The 26,567-nt window shown below is 43.8% G+C and overlaps 2 pseudogenes; both read right to left on the reverse strand.

Moving 5' to 3' along the window:
* Window positions 1-495: 495 nt before the first annotated feature.
* On the reverse strand, window positions 496-8,927 carry LOC139400116 (protein ANKUB1-like; annotated as a pseudogene).
* A 9,248-nt stretch (window positions 8,928-18,175) lies between these two features.
* On the reverse strand, window positions 18,176-26,023 carry LOC139400117 (protein ANKUB1-like; annotated as a pseudogene).
* Between the last annotated feature and the right edge of the window lie 544 nt (window positions 26,024-26,567).

The following is a 26,567-nucleotide window of genomic DNA, read 5'->3' on the forward strand; positions in this document are numbered from 1 at the left end:
TTCATCAGCAAGTGAGGATTTCTATGGATAAAAACTAGTGTTAAGTGTGGGGGGGGGGGGGGGGGCCTCAATTAGACCCATGTCAAACACTTACAATCACGTACAGTACAACCACATTCAGTACAATCACATACAGCACAACCACATAGTCACATTCAGTCAACTAAATGATTCTAGAATAATAATAATTCCATTCACATTTGGCTACTACAAATAGCCAGTGAAATATGATACGTTTTTTGTTACTTGAGAATAGGAATGACTGAGAATCCACTGCCTGCCGTTGTAAACTTTCTGCACACAAATCAAACACAGTACTGACTATATCTATAAGCCTCATCCAAAGGAACGAAATTCTAAGTCGTCCGCATTGTTTCAGGCATCATCCGTTCCAAAGTCTCATCTTGTTCACTGTAAAAAAGAAAATAAGAGTTCCTTTTTGGACAATTCCAGGTTGTCCCTCCTTGTTTCAGTATGTTTAATCTGCCTAATGACCAGGATCCTGGTGTCTACCCAATGTGCTGAGCACTCCTCCTGGACAGAGTCCGCGCTACATTCAGCTGCTGCAACCATGGTCTCTGTGTGAAGGCACTGTTAGAGAGTCAATCAACCAGAACAAGGTTAGGAGACCAAATCTGTGTCCTAGCATTGTGAAATACTGTATATGTAATGGCCTCAATACATTAATGCAGCGCCCTTACATTCTATCCTCTCCCCATACTGAAACAACTTGTTAGGGTGAACCAATAAGACTGACACTATATACCTTCTAAGCATGATAGTTGGCTCATGATTTGTTTCAGGACTTGTTAGGGTAAACCTATAACAGCTTCTAACCCCAAGTCATAAGACAGCTGAACAATTAATCAAATGGCCACCGGACAAGTTCAACTGTTTTATTATTTGTTACTTTAGTTTATTAGGTAAATATTCTCTTCAACTCTTCTTGAACTGCACTGTTTGTTAAGGGCTTGTAAGTAAAGTATTTCACGGAAAGATCTACACTTGTATTCAGCGCATGTGACAAATAAAGTTTGAGTTGATTTGATTTGACTATGTACCTTCTAAGAATGATGGTTGGCTCATGATTTGTTTGTACTGAAATCTATTCAGGGAGGATAAGGGTATATCATAGGCAGTGATGAAGTGGTAAAACCTGGCCAAGGCCAAACAGTATATGGCGTTTTCTCTGGGTGTGCGGTCGCAGTGGAGAGAAAAGGCCTCCAGTGAGGTGGTGAGTATCTGGGCGGAGTTTGGCGAGGCAAACACAGGTCTGAGATTGGTGTCTCTGGAAATGGGCGGGAGCGGGACTCTGCTCCTCCATTGGTTGCTGTTCTGATCCCCACTCTCATCCTCCTCACATCCCTTCCCTCCACATTCCCTCTTCTTCTCTCTTTCATCCCTCGTGGCCACAGGGTGTTGCTTCGGTAGTTGAAGAGGTTTATCCTGGGATGCCAGGGCGCGGAGCGGGCAGGATACATGAGATGGGCAGTTGATGGGGGTCAAACTTTGAGAGGCTGTGGACATCACCCTGATACCCGCCTTGGCCTCACTCCTCCTGGGCTTGGAGGACATCTTGGGGAGGGTGAAGCCGTCCACCAGGACCGTGTCGCCCACCCTGTTCCTGAACAGAGCCCTGTTGAGGCCCATGCAGTGCCTGGATGCTGCCCTCCTCTGCCCCAGCCTCACCCAGCCCTTTATCTGGAGGTATGTCCGCATGGGCAGGGCCATACCTGGGAGGACCACCACAGAGCACAGCCTGGTGGCCAGGTGAATCACACACTCCCTGTGGCCGTACTGAAGGGCGATCCTCAGGGGGTCGCGACCCTGGGGATCCCGACAGGCAAGGGTCAGAACGCTGCTGGCGATAAAGAGTTTGAGGATGGTGAGCTGGCCGTGCTCGATGGAGGCGACAGCGGGACACTTGGCGACGTCGGGGTGGGCCGTCTGGTGGCACCACTCACGGTAAGGGTGAACCCCCACCGGCTCAGTGACACGCACCCCCCTCTCCAGCAGCCAGCCGGCCAGGTCCAGGTGGCCCAGAGAAGCAGCGATGTAGAGTGCCACCCGGAGCTGGAACCTGGAATAATACAGAATCAATGTATTTATAACACGTTTCAAGTTTTTTTTGTCAAGTTCACAAGATACAGTGGGTTATAAAACAGTACAGTAAAATGCTTATTTGCAAGCTCTTACCCACAATGCAGTATTAAATATCAGGGTAAGAGAAAAAACGTATGAAGGAAAAAAACACGAGAATATAAGCTATATACAGGGTCAGTACTATCATTGTAAGCTATATACAGGGTCAGTACTATCATTGTAAGCTATATACAGGGTCAGTACTATCATTGTAAGCTATATACAGGGTCAGTACTATCATTGTAAGCTATATACAGGGTCAGTACCTTTATTGTAAGCTATATACAGGGTCAGTACCATGATTGTAAGCTATATACAGGGTCAGTACTATCATTGTAAGCTATATACAGGGTCAGTACTATCATTGTAAGCTATATACAGGGTCAGTACTATCATTGTAAGCTATATACAGGGTCAGTACTATCATTGTAAGCTATATACAGGGTCAGTACTATCATTGTAAGCTATATACAGGGTCAGTACCTTTATTGTAAGCTATATACAGGGTCAGTACTATCATTGTAAGCTATATACAGGGTCAGTACTATCATTGTAAGCTATATACAGGGTCAGTACTATCATTGTAAGCTATATAAAGGTTCAGTACCATCACTGTTGATAGTAAGTCTATCATACAGTTCAGTGTGTAGATGTGTATTCTGACCTCATCACAGGTCTCTCCCTAGACAGGTGTCGTTGGACGGTCAGTCTGTGTCCCAGGAAGCAGCCTCTGAGGAACTCCGCCCACCCATCCCAGGTGTCCAACCGTAGAGTAGCCCCTGGGAGACAGAGACACATGCAGGTTGTCCTCCTGGTTGCCATGAACCAAGAATGTGTTCCATACAGTCCATTTGTCTCTGTGTTACATCCATAAGGTGTTGAGCCAGAGGACCATTCATCTACTGCACAAGGAAGGCCATACCCAGGTCAATGGCGTAGTCGTGCAGCCGGTTGCAGTCGTAGAGTTGCAGGCCGGTGGGAGAGCTCAGTCTGAAGGAGCTGACGGGAAGCCCACACTGCTGGGACACCAGGGTCATGAGCCTGGCCACAGACGTACTCAGGAGAAACACAGTGCCCAAGACTGAGAGGGTCTCCCCCGTCACGGCACTGAACACACGCACCACCGGCTCCCGCTGAAGTATAAGACCATGGACATACAGTAAATTCACTTGTTTTACATAAATACCTATGTTGTGTTTATACACCGAGTAAACAAAACATTATGAACACCTGTTCTTTCCATGACAAAGACTGACCAGGTGAATCCAGGTGAAAGCTATGATCCCTTAATGATGTCACTTGTTAAATCCACTTCAGTGTAGATGAAGGGGAGCGGACAGGTTAAAGAAGGATTTTTAAGCCTTGAGACAATTGAGGCATAGATTGTGTATGTGTGCCATTCAGAGGGTGAATGGGCAAGACAAAATATTTAAGTGCCTTTGAACGGGGTAGTAGGTGCCAGGTGCACCGATTTGTGTCAAGAACTGCAATGCTGCTGGGGTTTTTCACACTCAACAGTTTCCTGTGTGTATCATGAATGGTCCACCACCCAAAGAACATCCAGCCAACTTGGCACAACTGTTGGAAGCATTGGAGTCAACATGGGCCAGCATCCCTGTGGAACGCTTTCAAACACCTTGTAGAGTCCATGCCCCAACGAATTGAGGCTGTTCTGATGGCAAAAGGCGGGGTGCAACTCAATATTAGGAAGGTGTTTCTAATGTTTGGTACACTCAGTATATATAAGTTAGGAGTCATATAATTACAGGGGTAAGATGAAGTGGCTCCTTTGCACTGATCTTAGGTCTGGTTTGTGTTTTTTTACTGCTAATAGTAATGGTTAGGATTTGGTGAGAGTAAACTGATCCTAGATCTGTGCCCAAGGGCAATTTCTATCCAGAGACAAATCAAAGGTCCATGCTATTTAAACTTATAATCTACCACCATCTCGTGGCTCAAACTTGTAACAACATTTTCTAATTCATGTGCTGTACTGAGTTTTGTTCTATCACATTGAACACTAATCTGGGTGCAGATTAAATTGAACACTAATCTGGGTGAAAATTAAATTGAAGACTAATCTGGGTGCAGATTAAATTGAACACTAATCTGGGTGAAAATTAAATTGAAGACTAATCTGGGTGCAGATTAAATTGTTAACATAAATATTATGAATATGTATTTCAATGAACCCAAAGGGCCTCTTCTTCTCCTACTATACGGCCTGCTGTACTCTACTGTACTCTGCTGTACTCTGCTGTACTCTACTGTACTCTGCTGTACTCTGCTATGCTCTACTGTACTCTGCTGTACTCTACTGTACTCTGCTGTGCTCTACTGTACTCTGCTGTGCTCTACTGTACTCTGTCTGCTGTACTCTGCTGTGCTCTACTGTAGTATGTTGTACTCTGCTGTGCTCTACTGTACTCTGCTGTACTCTACTGTACTCTGCTGTGCTCTACTGTACTCTACTGTACTCTGCTGTACTCTGTCTGCTGTACTTTACTGTAGTCTGCTGTGCTCTACTGTACTATACACCACTGGGTATACAGACTCTTCAGATACTGTTAGCGAACACCAGACTGAGGTCGAGGCGATTACATGGGGAAAAGGTTTATGACTGTAAGGGTGTTTGGTACAAAGGCAACACTACATCGGGCCACATTTCAGCTCTATCCCAGGTCAACCATACAATACTATAGATTTCCACTCTAGTCAACCAGCAAGAAGGAGAGACAGACAGAAGGTCTGGCTTTGACTATGTCAATGATGGGATGTGTAAGTAAGGAGTAAGGAACACAAATAAACATTATTCTGATGGTTAAATTTGTACTTAGATACATAACCACTCTCCTCTGTTAGCAAATCTTCCACAGAACTTTGTGGAACAGAGTGAGTTCTGTCCCTGTCTGGCTCTGGACATGTACCCAGGGACCTCTGTACAACAACACTTCACACTCACGAAGCAGTGTTCTTACTAATCAATCACTCTACCATAACCATGGTCTCGGTATAAAGCAGTGTCCTTACTAACCAATCACTCTACCATAACCATGGTCTTGGTTGAGCAAGGGCAATATTACTTTAAGTCTCAAGCAGGGTGACCTCAACATTCTATATATCGCCATACTATATACCACCACACTATACAGTGGGGCAAAAAAGTATTTAGTCAGTCACCAATTGTGCAAGTTCTCCCACTTAAAAAGATGAGAGAGGCCTGTAATTTTCATCATAGGTACACTTCAACTATGACAGACAAAATGAGAAGAAAAAAAAATCCAGAAAAATCACATTGTAGGATTTTTAATGAATTTATTTGCAAATTATGGTGGAAAATAAGTATTTGGTCACCTACAAACAAGCAACATTTCTGGCTCTCACAGACCTGTAACTTCTTCTTTAAGAGGCTCCTCTGTCCTCCACTCGTTACCTGTATTAATGGCACCTGTTTGAATGAACTAAATCACCTAATCATACCTAATCATACTATATAATCATACTATATAACCATACTATATAATCATACTATATAACCATACTATATAACCATACTGTATAATCATACTATATAACCATACTATATATTACCACACTCTATATCACCATAATATATATAATCATACTATATAACCATACTATATAATCATACTATATAATCATACTATATAACCATACTGTATAATCATACTATATAACCATACTATATATTACCACACTCTATATCACCATAATATATATAATCATACTATATAACCATACTATTTAACCATACTATATAACCATACTATATATTACCACACTAAATCTGAAACACTTTATGTTAATGATAGTATGAAGCTGTTTCAAGCAATAGCCAGCTCACTTTGATATGCATTTTCAAGCACGGGTAGAAACAGCTAGGTGTTTGGCTGGTACCTTCAGCAGGCAGCAGATGGCACTGCTAGGGGTGATGCCAACGTCTGTCAGGACCCAGCTGTCCCGAAGGATGGCACCAGCATAGCTCAGCTCCAGGAAGTACCTCACCTGCTTGTCGTCTGACAGTTGCACGTGGAAGTAATCCTGCCAGAGGAAGAAGATTGGAAACACAAGGAGCCGTAATTGAGTGTCCCATACAATCAGAGTGAGAGGGCTCAGCACTGATGGAGCCGTAATGGAGGGTGTTCCACCCAGGCAGATGTCAATGTTTACCATACAATAATTGTAAAAGTGTCCAAATGTGTACAATTAAGAAATAAGGCCCAAGGAGGTGTGGTATATGGCCAATATACCACGGTCAAGGGCTGTTCTTAGGCACAACGCAACGTGGAGGTATATTGGCCATATACCACAAACCCCCAAGGTGAATTCTTTTTTTTTCTTCTCCAATTTAGTGGTATCCAATTGGTAGTTACAGTCTTGTCCCATTGCTACAACTCCCATATGGACTTGGGAGAGGCGAGAGCCAAGAGCCGTGCGTCCTCCGAAACACAACCCAGCCAAGCCACACTGCTTCATGACACCATGCCCGCTTAACCTGGAAGCCAGCCGTGTCGACCGTGTCAGCGTGCACTGCTGCGTGCACTGCACCTGGCCCGCCACAGGAGTCACTAGTGCGTGATGGGACAATGTTGACAAAGCACTGCTGGCGTGGCTGTCTCCTACTGTAAGTACTATCGCCCTATCACATGTCTCCTACTGTAAGTACTATCGCCCCATCACATGTCTCCTACTGTAAGTACCATCGCCCCATCACATGTCTCCTACTGTAAGTACTATCGCCCCATCACATGTCTCCTACTGTAAGTACTATCACCCCATCACATAACCATGTCTCCTATTGTAAGTACTAGTCACATACTTTACTTGACACCAGCCAAATGAACAAATTGCTTCTTAGAATCATCTTCCTTTCCCATGGAGCTGTTGGCCGAGGTTGGAGTAGCCAGGAGGAAGGCATGGCCAGCCGTTGAGAAATGCTTGTTTTTGGTTATCATGGATTTATCTGTGGTGACTGTGTTACCTAGCCTCAATGCAGTGGGCAGCTGGGAGGGATGCAAACAGGCTCACATGAAACCCTTCATGAAGACAAGTAGCCTAGTGGTTAGAGTGTTGGACTGGTAACCGAAAGGTTGCAAGTTCAAATCCCTGAACTGACAAGGTACAAATCTGTCATTCTGCTCCTGAACAGGCAGTTAACCCACTGTTCCTAGGCCTTTAATGAAAATAAGAATTTGTTTTTAACTGACTTGCCTTGTAAAATACAAATTTGAAGCAGAGCTTAATTTGTAAATTGGGAGGTGCCAGAGGGGGGGCTCTGTGGTACCAGAACTCATGAGAAAAAAGATCACCTATTATAATAGAGCATTGAACGCATATCATCACATTTGGGTAGAGCAGTAGAGTAGAGCCATTTACAGTAGGTGAACACATGGGGAACATTTTTAGTAGCCTAGGGTCCGGGAAAGTGTTGGCCTTTTTAAAACCGCATTTCGTGCAATTCTACATCCTTTTACATGACTGGAGACTTTGGCATTATCTTTTTTTAATCCGCACAAATGATCGAAATGGCAGGCTACTTTGACACTGACAAACTTAGTATCTGAGATCAATAAAAACGACCTTGTCTTGAATCCATCAATAGCCTATAGGCCTAGGGTTGTGGAGAAACATATAGTAGGTTACAATATGAGGAGGAAATTAGTCCTAAAAATGCTTTCCAGTTTCACTGACTCACCCAATGATGCGCAGCTCACTCGCTGGAGATTGTCGATGCGCTCGTGTCAAAAGCCTATCTCTCTCTCTCTCTCTGTTTTGTAAAACAATGTTTGGGAGTTGATCAAATATTTTGGTAGTCTACAGCATAGTCTTATCTTTTCAGCAAGAGTCATTGCTTTTCAACCTGTGTTTTCCCTCGATTGTATTTGAAATATTGCAAAAGGCCTGTTTTGTCTGCGTGCTGTTTTTTCACTGACAGATTTGCCTCGCGTTCCCGACTGTAGGCTATTCTTTGTTATTGGGCTACAATCCGCAGCTAGGCTATTTAAAAAAAAGCTATTGGTCCTCTGTAGCTAAATTATAGGGTTTCTCATGACGTATTAGGCTATTCTGAATGATTTAATTTATTTCTGAACAGACAGCAGTAATTCCGTAACTTTAGAAAATTCCTCCAGAACCCTTCATGCAGCTATGATTCTATAAGGAAACAAATGATGAAGTGCAACTCGGGAGAGATGAGTGGGCAGGATAATTGACGAAGAGGCAACTCGAATGAACTTTGATCGCTTTTATTATAATTGTTACATAGCAAAAAGTGAAAATTATTTTTCATGGCACGAGAGGTACCGGATTCGGCCAAGTAGGTTCCGGAACAAAACAGTCCAGAACGGAACGGTGCCGGATCCTGTTCTGGCATGATCCTGCTCAAATTAAGCACTGATTTGAAGTACCTAGGCCTCTACCTGCTGAGTATAAAGATTATTAAACTAGATTCAGTGGGCTTGTCATTCACAGTACTGATGAAAAATCAAGTACAGTTGATCTAAATGTGGATATACGAGGACATCTAGTGGTCACCGGATTTTAAAAAAAATTCATGCAAGCTATCTTTGCACTAGCATGCGATGCCATATATTTGACGCAGGTATTTATTATTCAACAAGGATAGTCATTGACTGGAACAAAATATAATTGTATGAGCTATGCCTCTGTGTCCCGGCGTTGTTGTACCCCTCTACTATCTGGCTTGGTGGGGCGATCTCGTTCTGCATGCCTGCTTCACTGAGATACAAGGTGTCGTCATGCATTTGTGCATGCACGCTGTTAACGGTCATATCCGTCTTGCTAGCTAATTTAGCTAGCTCATCAACCAGTATTTTATTCGCTTTTTCTGCACGATAGCACTTATTAAAGCCTTGAAACTCATGGGGACCTCACTGTTACCACGGGTCATCGAGCTAGCCCTTATTTGGCAGCAGGGTTGCATCGGTTTCCACTGGATTTGACAGCTTGTTAGGCTGGCTAGCTAGGTAGCTAATTCACTAACACGAACTGTTTATCACGTAGCAGCCTATGCTGACTAGCATCGCTAGCAACTAGCTAACATGGATAAAGTCTAGTCGTGGGTCCACAAAATCAAACAAATGGTACTGAACTGATGACAAAATCATGTTTAGAAATTGTAGTAGCTATTTATGTTGTTGTTGTTGTTGTTGCTTAATGACATTGCGAATATCATATTTTTTGTCATTTAACTACCGGTATGTATTTAATCCGGTTTCGGCATGAGAAAAGTATTAATCGCAAATTCCAGCACTAACGGATACCGGGAAAAAGAAATATGAGAACCGGTCACGAATGCGGAGCCACGCCCTAAAATAACATGTGACCACAAGGCGTTTGTGACGCATTCATGCGTTCCAATTTTGTCATAATTGTCTGTAGGTTCTAAATTGCTTATGAGCTTGGCTGCCCTTCAGAAAGTAGCTGATTCTTGTACTTTACAGCTGTATTTTCCTACAGTTACTAATAATACTAGCAACAAAACAGATTTCATTCCTTAAAATGATATTGCCAGATGGAAGAAAATAATAAGGTAGGCCTAAACTGTAATAAGATATACCTTAAAGACTGCTTGTGTTTAATCCTGAATCCAGTTGCCCCTCTTGTACTGGGATAAAACAATAGGCAAGCCATGAACCTTATGGAGGAGTACATGTGTTTTGTAGACACACCTGGGTTCTAGAATGGCTGAGGTAAACATTTTAGGAAAGCCTGGGTTTTTAATATCGAAGTCATTCTAAGGGGTAGGTTTGACAAAGCAAATGAGTGAGTGAGTCTTTGACATGAAGACAGTGGTTAGATTCTGCCATTGGGACTGCTCTGATGTTTCCATTCTCTCCTGGTTATGACCATAGAGCCTTGTCCCAGTCTCTAGACCTGCCTGTCTGTGTGATGGATGACCACCTGACCTCTGAAGCTGTCAATGAGATGGTAAGTTGACCTTGTCATTTCATATTACAACATTAATCCAATAAAATGTTATAGTGATGCTATCATTGGCAATGTTGACGTACCACAACCATCTCTGTTGTGTTGCAGTTGTTTAATTGGCCCAACGTTGCCAATGCTCCTCCACTCTTTAACAGTTAATAATTATTTCAGTATGATATTTGTTGTTTATTAAGTTTGATTATTTGCAATATAATTACATTTCTACCAGGAGCAGAGCAATTGTACCAGGAGCAGAGCAACCTCAGTGATGGAAACCACAGAAGAGGGAAAGCTCAACAATGTGGAACATCTGACACTTATGGACTTCCTTCAAAACCTAACTGAGAAGTATGTTCTGTTTTCTTTGGTACTATCACACCTTCAAGGAAATAGGATCAAATTAGAAACTGATCAATCGGAAAAAAATGTTCAGTGCTAGAAAAGTTGTCACATTGCAATTTTGCCAAAACAATTGACACAAAGCAAGTATAACTTCACGATCAGGCAAATAATTAAATAAAAACTATTCTGCCACGCATCCTGATATGACAACATTTATAACAATATTGTTTTCAGGCAATGGAGGGGGATTCGTGAGGGCATGTTTGACCCGGTAAGATCATGTTACTGACAATTTAATCAGATTACCATGAAAACTCTGCCTAATGTTTAACCTTGTTCATAAGCTTTTGAAAGACGCACTATGCAACATTTTAAAACACTTCTTCTGTTTCTGGAATACAGCTGACAAAACAACAGCTTGCCGGCTTGTGTCTGAGGATTGTCCAGTTTTTATCGGACAAGCTGATGCAGATCATCATCCCAGGTCTTTACGAACTACTGGGCATCCAAGATGCTGCCTCTTCTCCATTGTCACAGAGATCTCTCACAGCGTCACTCACCAGTCTGTTAGACGATAAGGTTAACACCAAGTCCCGCGTGAGATTTACTGAGGCTGGTGTACCTAAGAGGCCAGGCAGTCGAAAGTCTTACAATAGCTTTCGCATCCCGACTCCCTACCCTTCCTCCAACTGTATGGAGCAGGAAGAGGAAGAAGTGCAGGAATCACAACTTAAGTTCAAGGAGATTTACCTGACTAAGGGCAGTCTGGGCAGTGGAAGCTACCTGCCCAAGGGGGCCATGAGGTATGTTCTTAAAGGGAAATTTAACAACTTCATATTCATCTCCAGCATCACCATATGTGAAAATTACACATTTCCATGCTTTGTAGTAAAAAAAATATAGAGGGACGTAACTGTTTCCAATAGTGCTGAGAAATTAGTGCTTTTTGAGGTTGGTTTGGTTTCCATTCAAATATTTAAAAAATAATCACGGTTTTGGATTTCAATACTTTTTTTAGACATTGAATGCACTATGGATTATGTGTGTTGAATGCTGTAACAACACATAATAAAACAATGAATACAAGTCCCATGATGGTAGTGACTGTCCATTACTGTTTATGACTTATCAACCATCATTTACTTTCTCATATAAAATATTTATTTGATGACTTTATTATTTCATTCCAAGTCATCAACTCATCTCTATAGAGCTGCTGCTTATCCTGTCTGACAAAATCACTATTTTAGTAGTTCTTCTAAGTAAATAAGACCTACTTTTATGACCGCTGAACACCAACTGTCAATCACTTAGATCATGTATTTCCAGGTAGAGGATCCTCGCAACGCAACTGCTTTTTATCTCTCTCATGCATTCTCTCGTCTCTCCGTCTCAGTTAATGAGGTTTCCGTATCTGCTCCACACAGAGTGGACAAGCAAGTGGGCGTGCAATGGATTATGGGAATTAATTGCCGTATTTTCTGTGCTAAACTATGTAGAATATTGGCCTGTTGGAAACTACAACTCCCTACTACATTGCATAGTTCGTGCTTGATCTGATTTATCTCTACAGAAACTGAGCATCGAGCTCACAGAAGAAGAAAAAAATGAACTATATGGAATTCAAATAATTGAGCCGACGTCGGTCAATTAGTTGTTTAAAAACCGAAAAATAACAAAAATGTTGGTTAAATGCTCAGCTCTAGATTCTAATGACATCATCAGTGTGCATCGTGTGATTTTAACCAATTATGAGTAGGCATTGCCTACTAATTGGTTGATGATGTCATAGAAAACACTTATCTTCCTCTTTCTTTTTTACTACAAAACATAGAAATGCCCGTTTTTCACATATGCTGATGTTGGGGTGGTGCTGGAGATGATGAATATGAAGTTGAAACATTTAGAAATTTCCCTTTAACATTTCTTCAAACTGCCTTGTATTTATGATTGTCCTTGAAGTTATTAGAAGTTACAGTATTTGAAGTTTATAGCAATTTGGATTTTTGTAGAGGATAGATGTTGCCAGGATAGATAGATATCTACAGGCCAGTTTCAATACAAATGACTTATACAAAATACATTTTATTGGGCTTTAGAAATTAAGCAGTTAGGCTGACATCACACTAAGGTTTTTTCTCAGAGAAACAGCAGCGTTTTCCTCATTGTTTTCAATGGTGCAGATGTATTTGACACACTGAATGTGCATCACAGCCTTACATATTATTTGTTTGACTTTGATGATTTCTGCGTTTTTTTCCCCAAGGACTCTAACCTCTCTGTCTGATGTGCAGAAGAAAACAACCAACTCTGAGACGCTACAAGTCCTCTTAGGTGTCTCAGAGGACACCCTTGTCACCTGTGTGCAGGACAGCCTGCAAGGTTCTCTCTCCAAACTTGCATGCATGTCCAATTCTCCATCTGGAAGTGCAGGCTCTATGATGCTAACCCCTGCTGTAATGGCAGAGTTGGCTAAAGATGTCAAGTCGGCCTTATCAGTGGTCGTTAAGAGTGCCTCCGCAAGTCAAACCTCTCTAGTGACACCGGTAAGGGGAGACTCACAGACCAAGGTGACTGAGAGCATGGTGAGAGAGCTGGCTGTTAAACTTGAAAAAGTTGACCAAGAGAGCAAGAGTCTAACAGGGCAAGTCATGACCACCATCTCTGACACAATGGTGGCTTTTGTTGACGAGAACGAACACAATTTGCTGGAAGATCTGAAGGACAAGATCACGTTTTTGGCATCGCATGTTGGCTTCATTGAGGATCTTGATGCCCTGATAAGGAAATACGAGAGCAGCTACAATATTAGTGAATCTGGTTCCTCCTGCACGCTCACATCTAAGAGCATCCAAAAACTCTCTAGCCGGGAGTTTCAAACATCAGCAATACAAGCAGTGAGTGGAGTTCTTGACAAAAAAGTCAGTAGTTTGAGCTTTCCTAGTTCAGTCGTTCAGTCTGAGTTAACAGGTGCTGTATCAGGTCAAACATTGTCTGGCATTGTAAAGACAGAGTCAATTCACCCAGTGGGCTCAGCAGCGTCAGTAGTTGTTAAGACTTTCGTGTCAGATATGAAGTCCTTGGCTGAATCTGAAGAGAGTCCCCAACAGAAGAGTGCCTGGTCTGCTGCTGTTCACATTTACCACAGCATCCAAAACAACTTGAAAGATTATTTCGGCAAGCTTCAGCGATGTGCCTTAAAGAGCATTGTCACATCTGATGATAACATCACAAATGCTGAGTTTAAGGAGACAGTTCCACTTCCTTGCTTAAACATGAAATATAGGCCCAGTAAGAGTGAGCCTCAGTTGCCAGAGTCCACTGGTGCAGTTACTTTACAAAGAGGCCTAAGTGAGAGCTCAAAACTTCTTTGGGCAAAAAAAGAGTCAGAAGAAAGCAAGCTCCTTCTGACAACTTGCACCAAAGAAGTCATCTCAGAGCTTCTGGTCTTGTACAAGACTGAGATGTCAAAGGAGGACCCCCTGTACACTGTTGGAGAAAAAGGATCAGGCTTCTCTATTGAGAGAGAGAAATGTGTAGAGGGTGTTCTGGCTCAGCTTGGGGATATTGCCCATTCCAGGGCCTCGTCACCAATAGTATGTGAGTTCCCCTGTCAAATTGAGGACAGCAGAAGTAAGGCCACAGCTTCTTTGACCAGTCTGTTAGATTGTATTAGAAAACTCTCAAGTGAGGAATTTAAGAGAAATGCCACTCAAGCAGTGAGTGAGTTCCTAGTTAAAAAGTCCACCAGTAGCTTAACTAGTGCACAGCCTGCTTATTCTGTAGCATCCAGGTCTTGTTCCATTCAAAACCAGTACACATGGTCAAAGGATATTTGTGCGGATTCTGCTGCCTTTGGCATCATTGAAACATTTGTGGAAGACCTGCAGAGCTCGGCGCAACCTGCAGAAGTAGAGGAGAGAGAACCTGACCTCCAGGAAAATGCACAAAAGCTACAGAGCAGGATCTGGTCTGCTACCACTAGTTTATATAACAATATTAAGAAGACATTAAAGGACTTCATCATTCACCAGCGGAGGTCAGACATGCTGAGCAGAATGTCTAGTCATATACCCACAGAGGACTCTGGACATCTTGGGACTAAGGAGTACCTTGGTTTGGCAAGCCAGGACTTGAGGCAAGCTAGTAAGAGTGTGCCTCACTTGCACAGTTTGAACCTTGAAGTGGCTCTACACAGGGGTGTCAGCGAGAGTTCAAAACTTCTCTGGACTGAAACAGACGAGGCTCTACTGACCAATAGTACCAAAGAGGTCATTTCAACAATCTTGACCTCATGCGAGGATCAGGCATCAAATGCACCTTGCTTCTCCACAGTAGGAAAGAAAATATCTGATATGTCCCTTGAGGTCAACATGTTGGTAGGTGGTGTTCTGTCTCAGCTGAAGGACATCTCCTTGTCAAGGTCCCCAACACCATGTGAAGACATGTTTGAACGTCTCCAAGGTTCTCCTGAGCGAACCTCTCCAGTAAGTCTAGATTGCAGCACGGCTGCCTCCAAAGGCATTGCATCTTCCCACAGTCTTTCAACAAAGAGCCTCCAAAAACTCTCTAGTCATGAGTTCCAAACCAAAGCTGAGAAAGGAGTGAGTGAGGTCCTCTCTAGATCATTTAACATTGTGGAGGAAGGCACAACAGATAAGTACCTCCAGTCTGTATCTACATCCACCACATCTACTGATATTATACAAACCATGGTGAAAGACCAGCAGGAGCTCACCCAGACCACCCAATCATCTGACATGGTATCTGGAACCTCCCTGCTCACCACTGGACAGGTTTCTGAGAAAAGAATCTGGTCTGTTGCTCGTAACATCTACTACAGTCTGCAAAGTAAGATTACGGAGTTTCTCAGAAAAGATCTTCAAAGATCAGACACAACACTTGGTTCAATCCAAATCTTTACATATCAAAGCAGTCCTGCATCACAAAGAGCAAGTCTCGGCCATCTTGAGGTCAACCAGAGCAGTGTTACACCTGGTGTAAACGATGCCTGTGTGGACATTCCGCACAAATTACTACCTAAAACCACTGAGCTCTCAGGATCCATGCTGGAGGATATTGGCACGATCTGTTGTAGGAGTGCTGACAGCCAAAATACAAGAAATACCTCTTCTTCACGCTCTTCCATCTCTCTAACACCTACTTCAAAATTAAGGCAGTCGAAATGGCACTTTGCTTTACCCGGGACTCCCATCCCCACTGAGTTTCCTGCTCAGATTGACTTTCCCATTGTTAGAAACACAATCATTGAGGACTTCTTTCACACAGAGGACTTACTTCCTGTAACCTTTGTGGACAAAGTCAGGCAAGCTGCTGGGGTGGTAGTGGACATTATGGTGGAAAGTGTTGAGAACACACAGGAAAATGGACAGGGTGCTTCACATCTTGACGACCTCCGATCTGCTGTTAGGAAATTGAGAAAAATCATTTCCACTTGGACCATCCACATTTTCAGTCATGAATTGGTGGATAAAGTGATAGCCCTTCAGGACAGCCACAGCACTCCACAGGTCTTAACATTGGAAGCAGCCAAAAGTGCTTCAGACTCCATTCTTTCAAGGCTGAAATGGGGAAAGGAACAATGTGCCATATCCAAGGAGCTCTCCTCTCAGCTTCTCCAGATATTTGCTGAAGAGACAGTGAAGTGCTTCCTGAGACAGTGGTCAGATGAGTATGAAAACATAAACTTTGATGTTTCAGTCCAGAACGATCCAAAGACTTCTACTTGCATGGTCATTCTTCAAATGATCACCAAAGCCACTGCTAAATGTTATTTTGAGTCCGCTACCAGCGTGGCCACCAGTGGCATTGTAGAAGGCGTGTTTGATTTGGAAAGGGATACCATCAGCAGTACTGGAGAGCAGGTCCTCACCTTCAATACAAAGGTATAGTACACATACATCTTTCATGAATAACACTGCTGTTGACCTTTTATATGATTCTTTGTGTCATGGCATTGCACTGCTTCTTTGCAGTTGATATGCTGTACTTTAAGATATCGAAACAATTTCAGTTTGTTTTAATGTGCCTTTTCCCACCAACCAGGGTTCCAAGAAAGTTAGTAAGAACCTCTGTCCTCAAGAGTCTCTGGAGTACCAGCCTCAGAACATTTCCCCTACTGTGTACTTTACAGGTAAGCCCTGCTGCTGTTTAGGCTGCTGCTCAGTCAAGACTGAGACATTATCCCTTTACCATTCCACTAATTCATTTGGAAAGACGTTGTACTCCTCTGAGTTGTTACCTATGACATACTGTACTGTGGGCTGGGTGGTAGCCTAGTGGGTTAAGAGGTTGGGCCAGTAACCGATAGGTTGCTGGTTCAGAATCCCTGAGTTCACGAGGCAAAATCTGTCAATGTGCTCTTGAGCAAGGCACTTAATCCTAATTGCTCCTTGTAAGTCTCTCTGGATAAGAGTGTCTGATACATGAGTAAAAATGTAAATTGATGGCATGCTGGATGGTCTTTCGTTGCAGAGACGATGACAACATCTCATGGCTCCTTTTCTCCAGAGGGAATTTATGATATTGCATCGTCCTTCCCACTTGAAGAGAAGAGTCGCAAACCCTCCCTTTTCACCAGATTGTCTAGATCCATCACGAAAGGCTTTCTCAGCCCATTCAAATCTTCAAGAAAAACCAAATTATTTAAATAAATTCCTCATTATAACAACGAGAGCATTCATTTGTTCAGATGAGAATCTAATCGTATTGGTCACATACGCCGAAAACAACTGTGAGATGCTTTATTACGAGCCCATTCCCAACAATGCAGAGTTAAAAAGTAAGAATATATTTTCTAAATAGTAACACAATAACAAGGCTATATACAAGGAGTACCAGTACCGAGTCAATGTGCATGGGTGCGAGGTAGTTGAGGTAATACAGTATGTACATGTAGGTAAGGGTAAAAGTGACTAGGCAATCAGGATAGATAATAAACACAGTAGCAGCAGCTAGTGTGAAAGTCGGTCAGTGTCACAGTGAATGTGTGGGTAGAGTGTAGTGAGTGTGCATCGAGCCAATTCAAGAGAGTCAGTGGAAAACAATTAGAAAAATACATCAATAACAAAGGGGCAAATAGTGCAGGTGGCCATTTAATTAACGTTCAGCAGTCTGATGACTTGGGGGTAGAAGCTGTTCAGCAGTCTAATGACTTGGGGGTAGAAGCTGTTCAGCAGTCTTATGGCTTGGGGGTAGAAGCTGTTCAGCAGTCTAATGGCTTGGGGGTAGAAGCTGTTCAGCAGTCTAATGGCTTGGGGGTAGAAGCTGTTCAGCAGTCTAATGGCTTGGGGGTAGAAGCTGTTCAGCAGTCTAATGACTTGGGGGTAGAAGCTGTTCAGCAGTCTAATGACTTGGGGGTAGAAGCTGTTCAGCAGTCTAATGACTTGGGGGTAGAAGCTGTTCAGCAGTCTAATGCCTTGGGGGTAGAAGCTGTTCAGCAGTCTAATGACTTTGGGGTAGAAGCTGTTCAGCAGTCTAATGACTTGGGGGTAGAAGCTGTTCAGCAGTCTAATGGCTTGGGGGTAGAAGCTGTTCAGCAGTCTAATGGCTTGGGGGTGGAAGCTGTTCAGCAGTCTAATGCCTTGGGGGTAGAAGCTGTTCAGCAGTCTAATGGCTTGGGGGTAGAAGCTGTTCAGCAGTCTAATGACTTGGGGGTAGAAGCTGTTCAGCAGTCTAATGACTTGGGGGTAGAAGCTGTTCAGCAGTCTAATGACCAGGATCCTGGTGTCTACCCAATGTGCTGAGCACTCCTCCTGGCCAGAGTCCGCACTACATTCAGCTGCTGCAACCATGGTCTCTGTGTGAAGGCACTGTTAGAGAGTCAATCAACCAGAACAAGGTTAGGAGACCAAATCTGTGTCCTAGCATTGTGAAATACTGTATATGTAATGGCCTCAATACATTAATGAAGCGCCCTTACATCCTATCCTCTCCCCATCCTGAAACAACTTGTTAGGGTGAACCAATAAGACTGACACTATATACCTTCTAAGCATGATAGTTGGCTCATTTTTTAATTTATTTTTATTTTATTTAACTAGGCAAGTCAGTTAAGAACAAATTCTTATTTTCAATGACAGCCTAGGAACAGTGGGTTAACTGCCTGTTCAGGGGCAGAACGACAGATTTGTACCTTGTCAGCTCGGGATTTGAACTTGCAACCTTCCGGTTACTAGTCCAACGCTCTAACCCTGCCGCCCCATGATTTGTTTCAGGACTTGTTAGGGTAAACCTATAACAGCTTCTAACCCCAAGTCATAAGACTGCTGAACAATTAATCAAATGGCCACTGGACAAGTTCAACTGTTTTATTATTTGTTACTTTAGTTTATTGGGTAAATATTCTCTTCAACTCTTCTTGAACTGCACTGTTTGTTAAGGGCTTGTAAGTAAAGTATTTCACAGAAAGATCTACACTTGTTGTATTCAGCGCATGTGACAAATAAAGTTTGATTTGATTTGATTTGACTATATACCTTCAAATCAAATCAAATCAAATTTTATTTGTCACATACACATGGTTAGCAGATGTTAATGCGAGTGTAGCGAAATGCTTGTGCTTCTAGTTCCGACAATGCAGTAATAACAAGTAATCTAACTAACAATTCCAAAACTACTGTCTTGTACACAGTGTAAGGGGATAAAGAATATGTACATAAGGATATATGAATGAGTGATGGTACAGAGCAGCATAGGCAAGATACAGTAGATGGTATCGGGTACAGTATGTACAAATGAGATGAGTATGTAAACAAAGTGGCATAGTATAGTATAAAGTGGCTAGTGATACATGTATTACATAAGGATACCGTCGATGATATAGAGTACAGTATATACGTATGCATATGAGATGAATAATGTAGGGTAAGTAACATTTATATAAGGTAGCATTGTTTAAAGTGGCTAGTGATATATTTACATCATTTCCCATCAATTCCCATTATTAAAGTGGCTGGAGTTGAGTCAGTGTCAGTGTGTTGGCAGCAGCCACTCAGTGTTAGTGGTGGCTGTTTAACAGTCTGATGGCCTTGAGATAGAAGCTGTTTTTCAGTCTCTCGGTCCCAGCTTTGATGCACCTGTACTGACCTCGCCTTCTGGATGATAGCGGGGTGAACAGGCAGTGGCTCGGGTGGTTGATGTCCTTGATGATCTTTATGGCCTTCCTGTGACATCGGGTGGTGTAGGTGTCCTGGAGGGCAGGTAGTTTGCCCCCGGTGATGCGTTGTGCAGACCTCACTACCCTCTGGAGAGCCTTACGGTTGAGGGCGGTGCAGTTGCCATACCAGGCGGTGATACAGCCCGCCAGGATGCTCTCGATTGTGCATCTGTAGAAGTTTGTGAGTGCTTTTGGTGACAAGCCGAATTTCTTCAGCCTCCTGAGGTTGAAGAGGCGCTGCTGCGCCTTCTTCACGATGCTGTCTGTGTGAGTGGACCAATTCAGTTTGTCTGTGATGTGTATGCCGAGGAACTTAAAACTTGCTACCCTCTCCACTACTGTTCCATCGATGTGGATAGGGGGGTGTTCCCTCTGCTGTTTCCTGAAGTCCACAATCATCTCCTTAGTTTTGTTGGCGTTGAGTGTGAGGTTGTTTTCCTGACACCACACTCCGAGGGCCCTCACCTCCTCCCTGTAGGCCGTCTCATCGTTGTTGGTAATCAAGCCTACCACTGTTGTGTCGTCCGCAAACTTGATGATTGAGTTGGAGGCGTGCGTGGCCACGCAGTCGTGGGTGAACAGGGAGTACAGGAGAGGGCTCAGAACGCAACCTTGTGGGGCCCCAGTGTTGAGGATCAGCGGGGAGGAGATGTTGTTGCCTACCCTCACCACCTGGGGGCGGCCCGTCAGGAAGTCCAGTACCCAGTTGCACAGGGCGGGGTCGAGACCCAGGGTCTCGAGCTTGATGACGAGCTTGGAGGGTACTATGGTGTTGAATGCCGAGCTGTAGTCGATGAACAGCATTCTCACATAGGTATTCCTCTTGTCCAGATGGGTTAGGGCAGTGTGCAGTGTGGTTGAGATTGCATCGTCTGTGGACCTATTTGGGCGGTAAGCAAATTGGAGTGGGTCTAGGGTGTCAGGTAGGGTGGAGGTGATATGGTCCTTGACTAGTCTCTCAAAGCACTTCATGATGACGGATGTGAGTGCTACGGGGCGGTAGTCATTTAGCTCAGTTACCTTAGCTTTCTTGGGAACAGGAACAATGGTGGCCCTCTTGAAGCATGTGGGAACAGCAGACTGGTATAGGGATTGATTGAATATGTCCGTAAACACACCGGCCAGCTGGTCTGCGCATGCTCTGAGGGCGCGGCTGGGGATGCCATCTGGGCCTGCAGCCTTGCGAGGGTTAACACGTTTAAATGTCTTACTCACCTCGGCTGCAGTGAAGGAGAGACCGCATGTTTTCGTTGCAGGCCGTGTCAGTGGCACTGTATTGTCCTCAAAGCGGGCAAAAAAGTTATTTAGTCTGCCTGGGAGCAAGACATCCTGGTCCGTGACTGGGCTGGGTTTCTTCCTGTAGTCCGTGATTGACTGTAGACCCTGCCACATGCCTCTTGTGTCTGAGCCGTTGAATTGAGATTCTACTTTGTCTCTGTACTGGCGCTTAGCTTGTTTGATAGCCTTGCGGAGGGAATAGCTGCACTGTTTGTATTCGTTCATGTTACCAGACACCTTGCCCTGATTAAAAGCAGTGGTTCGCGCTTTCAGTTTCACACGAATGCTGCCATCAATCCACGGTTTCTGGTTAGGGAATGTTTTAATCGTTGCTATGGGAACGACATCTTCAACGCACGTTCTAATGAACTCGCACACCGAATCAGCGTATTCGTCAATGTTGTTATCTGACGCAATACGAAACATCTCCCAGTCCACGTGATGGAAGCAGTCTTGGAGTGTGGAGTCAGCTTGGTCGGACCAGCGTTGGACAGACCTCAGCGTGGGAGCCTCTTGTTTTAGTTTCTGTCTGTAGGCAGGGATCAACAAAATGGAGTCGTGGTCAGCTTTTCCGAAAGGGGGGCGGGGCAGGGCCTTATATGCGTCGCGGAAGTTAGAGTAACAATGGTCCAAGGTCTTTCCTCCCCTGGTTGCGCAATCGATATGCTGATAAAATTTGGGGAGTCTTGTTTTCAGATTAGCCTTGTTAAAATCCCCAGCTACAATGAATGCAGCCTCCGGATAAATTGTTTCCAGTTTGCAGAGAGTTAAATAAAGTTCGTTCAGAGCCATCGATGTGTCTGCTTGGGGGGGGATATATACGGCTGTGATTATAATCGAAGAGAATTCTCTTGGTAGATAATGCGGTCTACATTTGATTGTGAGGAATTCTAAATCAGGTGAACAGAAGGATTTGAGTTCCTGTATGTTTCTTTCATCGCACCATGTCACGTTAGTCATAAGGCATACGCCCCCGCCCCTCTTTTTACCAGAAAGATGTTTTTTCCTGTCTGCGCGATGCGTGGAGAAACCTTTTGGCTGCACCGCTTCGGATAGCGTCTCTCCAGTAAGCCACGTTTCCGTGAAGCAAAGAACGTTACAGTCTCTGATGTCCCTCTGGAATGCTACCCTTGCTCGGATTTCATCAACCTTGTTGTCAAGAGACTGGACATTGGCAAGAAGAATGCTAGGGAGTGGTGTGCGCTGTGCCCGTCTCCGGAGTCTGACCAGAAGACCGCCTCGTTTCCCTCTCTTTCGGAGTCGTTTTTTTGGGTCGCTGCATAGGATCCACTCCGTTGTCCTGTTTGTAAGGCAGAACACAGGATCCGCGTCGCGAAAAACATATTCTTGGTCGTACTGATGGTGAGTTGATGCTGATCTTATATTCAGTAGTTCTTCTCGACTGTATGTAATGAAACCTAAGATGACCTGGGGTACTAATGTAAGAAATAACACGTAAAAAAACAAAAAACTGCATAGTTTCCTAGGAACGCGAAGCGAGGCGGCCATCTCTGTCGGCGCCGGAAGTAGTTCTAAGCATGATGGTTGGCTCATGATTTGTTTGTACTGAAATCTATTCAGGGAGGATAAGGGTATATCATAGGCAGTGATGTAGTGGTAAAACCATTGACTGGTAAATGCTGATTGCCGTTCAGGATTAAAGAAGTAACGCTCCCTATACTTTCAATGCATCTTCCACAAAAGGTGGGTAAATGCTTGAACAAAATAAAATAAAAAGTGTGTAAATAGCTTTTACATGTCCCCCCCCCCCACCACCACTGATTATAGGAGGCTTCTTCTGACAGTATTCACACCTTTCATAAGAAACCTCCAGAGAAATATTCATATTCACCGTAGCTGTCATTTAAACTTGGACTAACCTGGCCAAGGCCAAACAGTATATGGCGTTTTCTCTGGGTGTGCGGTCGCAGTGGAGAGAAAAGGAATCCACTGAGGTGGTGAGGATCTGGGCGGAGTTTGGCGAGGCAAACACAGGTCTGAGATTGGTGTCTCTGGAAATGGGCGGGAGCGGGACTCTGCTCCTCCATTGGTTGCTGTTTTGATCCCCACTCTCATCCTCCTCACATCCCTTCCCATCCCCTCTTCTTCTCTCTTTCATCCCTCGTGGCCACAGGGTGTAGCTTCGGTAGTTGAAGAGGTTTATCCTGGGATGCCAGGGCGCGGAGCGGGCAGGATACATGAGATGAGCAGTTGATGGGGGTCAAACTTTGAGAGGCTGTGGACATCACCCTGATACCCTGCTAGTATAATTTAATTAAGCCAATGTGCTTTCATCAATTGAAAGCCCTTCATCTATTTTATGATTATTTGTAAGATTTCTTGTTTGCATAAAATAGACGCAGACCAGTCTTTAAATAATAGGTAATAGAATTTATTCTCGGAGCGCGCTGCCACTCAAACACATGCATCAGTTTAAATACAGATTATGACGTCATTTCACTGCCTTAACCGAACCCCCTCCTCTCGACAGGACAAAGTAAGGTGAAAAGTTCATTCTAACTTACTAACACACTCCCAGATAACTTTTGACCCCTCAACATTATCGATCACCACTGAACTGACAGTTTTAATTAACAGAAACCCTAGGAATGCACTCACTGCCTTATCTAAAAACCCCAGAGCTAAGTTTCAGGTTGGGTCAACCATAGGCTAACGACCTTATGTGTTTACAGTCCACAACCCATTTGTTCCTGCCCAGTTGGAATGGTGTTCATTAACATTTTATTACTCCTTTCTCCTGTCACACAATTTCTTCTTATGAACTCATATTGCCTATTAAACATAATATAACAGAGTATAAGTTTACTTACAGTTCCATTTAAAATGATTTGTTCAGTCATATTAATCATAATTTCCTAACATACCCGCCTTGGCCTCACTCCTCCTGGGCTTGGAGGACATCTTGGGGAGGGTGAAGCCGTCCACCAGGACCGTGTCGCCCACCCTGTTCCTGAACAGAGCCCTGTTGAGGCCCATGCAGTGCCTGGATGCTGCCCTCCTCTTCCCCAGCCTCACCCAGCCCTTTATCTGGAGGTATGTCCGCATGGGCAGGGCCATACCTGGGAGGACCACCACAGAGCACAGCTTGGTGGCCAGGTGACGCACACACTCCCTGTGGCCGTACTGAAGGGCGATCCTCAGGGGGTCACGACCCTGGGGATCCCGACAGGCAAGGGTCAGAACGCTGCTGGCGAAAAAGAGTTTGAGGATGGTGAGCTGGCCGCGCTCAATGGAGGCAACAGCGGGACACTTGGCGACGTCGGGGTGGGCCGTCTGGTGGCACCACCCACGGTAAGGGTGAACCCCCACCGGCTCAATGACACGCACCCCCCTCTCCAGCAGCCAGCCGGCCAGGTCCAGGTGGCCCAGAGAAGCAGCGATGTAGAGTGCCACCCGGAGCTGGAACCTGGAATAATACAGAATCAATGTATTTATAACACGTTTCAAGTTTTTTTTGTCAAGTTCACAAGATACAGTGGGTTATAAAACAGTACAGTAAAAAGCTTACTTGCAAGCTCTTTCCCACAATGCAGTATTAAATATCAGGGTAAGAGAAAAAACGTATGAAGGAAAAAAACACGAGAATATAAGCTATATACAGGGTCAGTACTATTATTGTAAGCTATATACAGGGTCAGTACCATCATTGTAAGCTATATACAGGGTCAGTACTATCATTGTAAGCTATATACAGGGTCAGTACTATTATTGTAAGCTATATACAGGGTCAGTACTATTATTGTAAGCTATATACAGGGTCAGTACTATCATTGTAAGCTATATACAGGGTCAGTACTATCATTGTAAGCTATATACAGGGTCAGTACTATCATTGTAAGCTATATACAGGGTCAGTACTATCATTGTAAGCTATATACAGGGTCAGTACTATCATTATAAGCTATATACAGGGTCAGTACTATCATTGTAAGCTATATACAGGGTCAGTACTATCATTGTAAGCTATATACAGGGTCAGTACTATCATTGTAAGCTATATACAGGGTCAGTACTATCATTGTAAGCTATATACAGGGTCAGTACTATCATTATAAGCTATATACAGGGTCAGTACTATCATTGTAAGCTATATACAGGGTCAGTACTATCATTGTAAGCTATATACAGGGTCAGTACTATCATTGTAAGCTATATACAGGGTCAGTACTATCATTGTAAGCTATATACAGGGTCAGTACTATCATTATAAGCTATATACAGGGTCAGTACTATCATTATAAGCTATATACAGGGTCAGTACTATCATTGTAAGCTATATACAGGGTCAGTACTATCATTGTAAGCTATATACAGGGTCAGTACTATCATTGTAAGCTATATACAGGGTCAGTACTATCATTGTAAGCTATATACAGGGTCAGTACTATCATTGTAAGCTATATAAAGGTTCAGTACTATCATTGTAAGCTATATACAGGGTCAGTACCATTATTGTAAGCTATATACAGGGTCAGTACTATTATTGTAAGCTATATACAGGGTCAGTACTATCATTGTAAGCTATATACAGGGTCAGTGCCATTATTGTAAGCTATATAAAGGTTCAGTACCATCACTGTTGATAGTAAGTCTATCATACAGTTCAGTGTGTAGATGTGTATTCTGACCTCATCACAGGTCTCTCCCTAGACAGGTGTCGTTGGACGGTCAGTCTGTGTCCCAGGAAGCAGCCTCTGAGGAACTCCGCCCACCCATCCCAGGTGTCCAACCGTAGAGTAGCCCCTGGGAGACAGAGACACATGCAGGTTGTCCTCCTGGTTGCCATGAACCAAGAATGTGTTCCATACAGTCCATTTGTCTCTGTGTTACATCCATAAGGTGTTGAGCCAGAGGACCATTGATCTACTGCAAGGCCATACCCAGGTCAATGGCGTAGTCGTGCAGCCGGTTGCAGTCGTAGAGTTGCAGGCCGGTGGGAGAGCTCAGTCTGAAGGAGCTGACGGGAAGCCCACACTGCTGGGACACCAGGGTCATGAGCCTGGCCACAGACGTACTCAGGAGAAACACAGTGCCCAAGACTGAGAGGGTCTCCCCCGTCACGGCACTGAACACACGCACCACCGGCTCCCGCTGAAGTATAAGACCATGGACATACAGTAAATTCACTTGTTTTACATAAATACCTATGTTGTGTTTATACACCGAGTAAACAAAACATTATGAACATCTGTTCTTTCCATGACAAAGACTGACCAGGTGAATCCAGGTGAAAGCTATGATCCCTTAATGATGTCACTTGTTAAATCCACTTCAGTGTAGATGAAGGGGAGCGGACAGGTTAAAGAAGGATTTTTAAGCCTTGAGACAATTGAGGCATAGATTGTGTATGTGTGCCATTCAGAGGGTGAATGGGCAAGACAAAATATTTAAGTGCCTTTGAACGGGGTAGTAGGTGCCAGGTGCACCGGTTTGTGTCAAGAACTGCAATGCTGCTGGGGTTTTTCACACTCAACAGTTTCCTGTGTGTATCATGAATGGTCCACCACCCAAAGAACATCCAGCCAACTTGGCACAACTGTTGGAAGCATTGGAGTCAACATGGGCCAGCATCCCTGGGGAACGCTTTCAAACACCTTGTAGAGTCCATGCCCCAACGAATTGAGGCTGTTCTGAT

This window comes from Oncorhynchus clarkii, unplaced genomic scaffold (genome assembly GCF_045791955.1).
Source record: "Oncorhynchus clarkii lewisi isolate Uvic-CL-2024 unplaced genomic scaffold, UVic_Ocla_1.0 unplaced_contig_3387_pilon_pilon, whole genome shotgun sequence".
In the NCBI taxonomy this organism is placed as follows: Eukaryota; Metazoa; Chordata; class Actinopteri; order Salmoniformes; family Salmonidae; genus Oncorhynchus; species Oncorhynchus clarkii.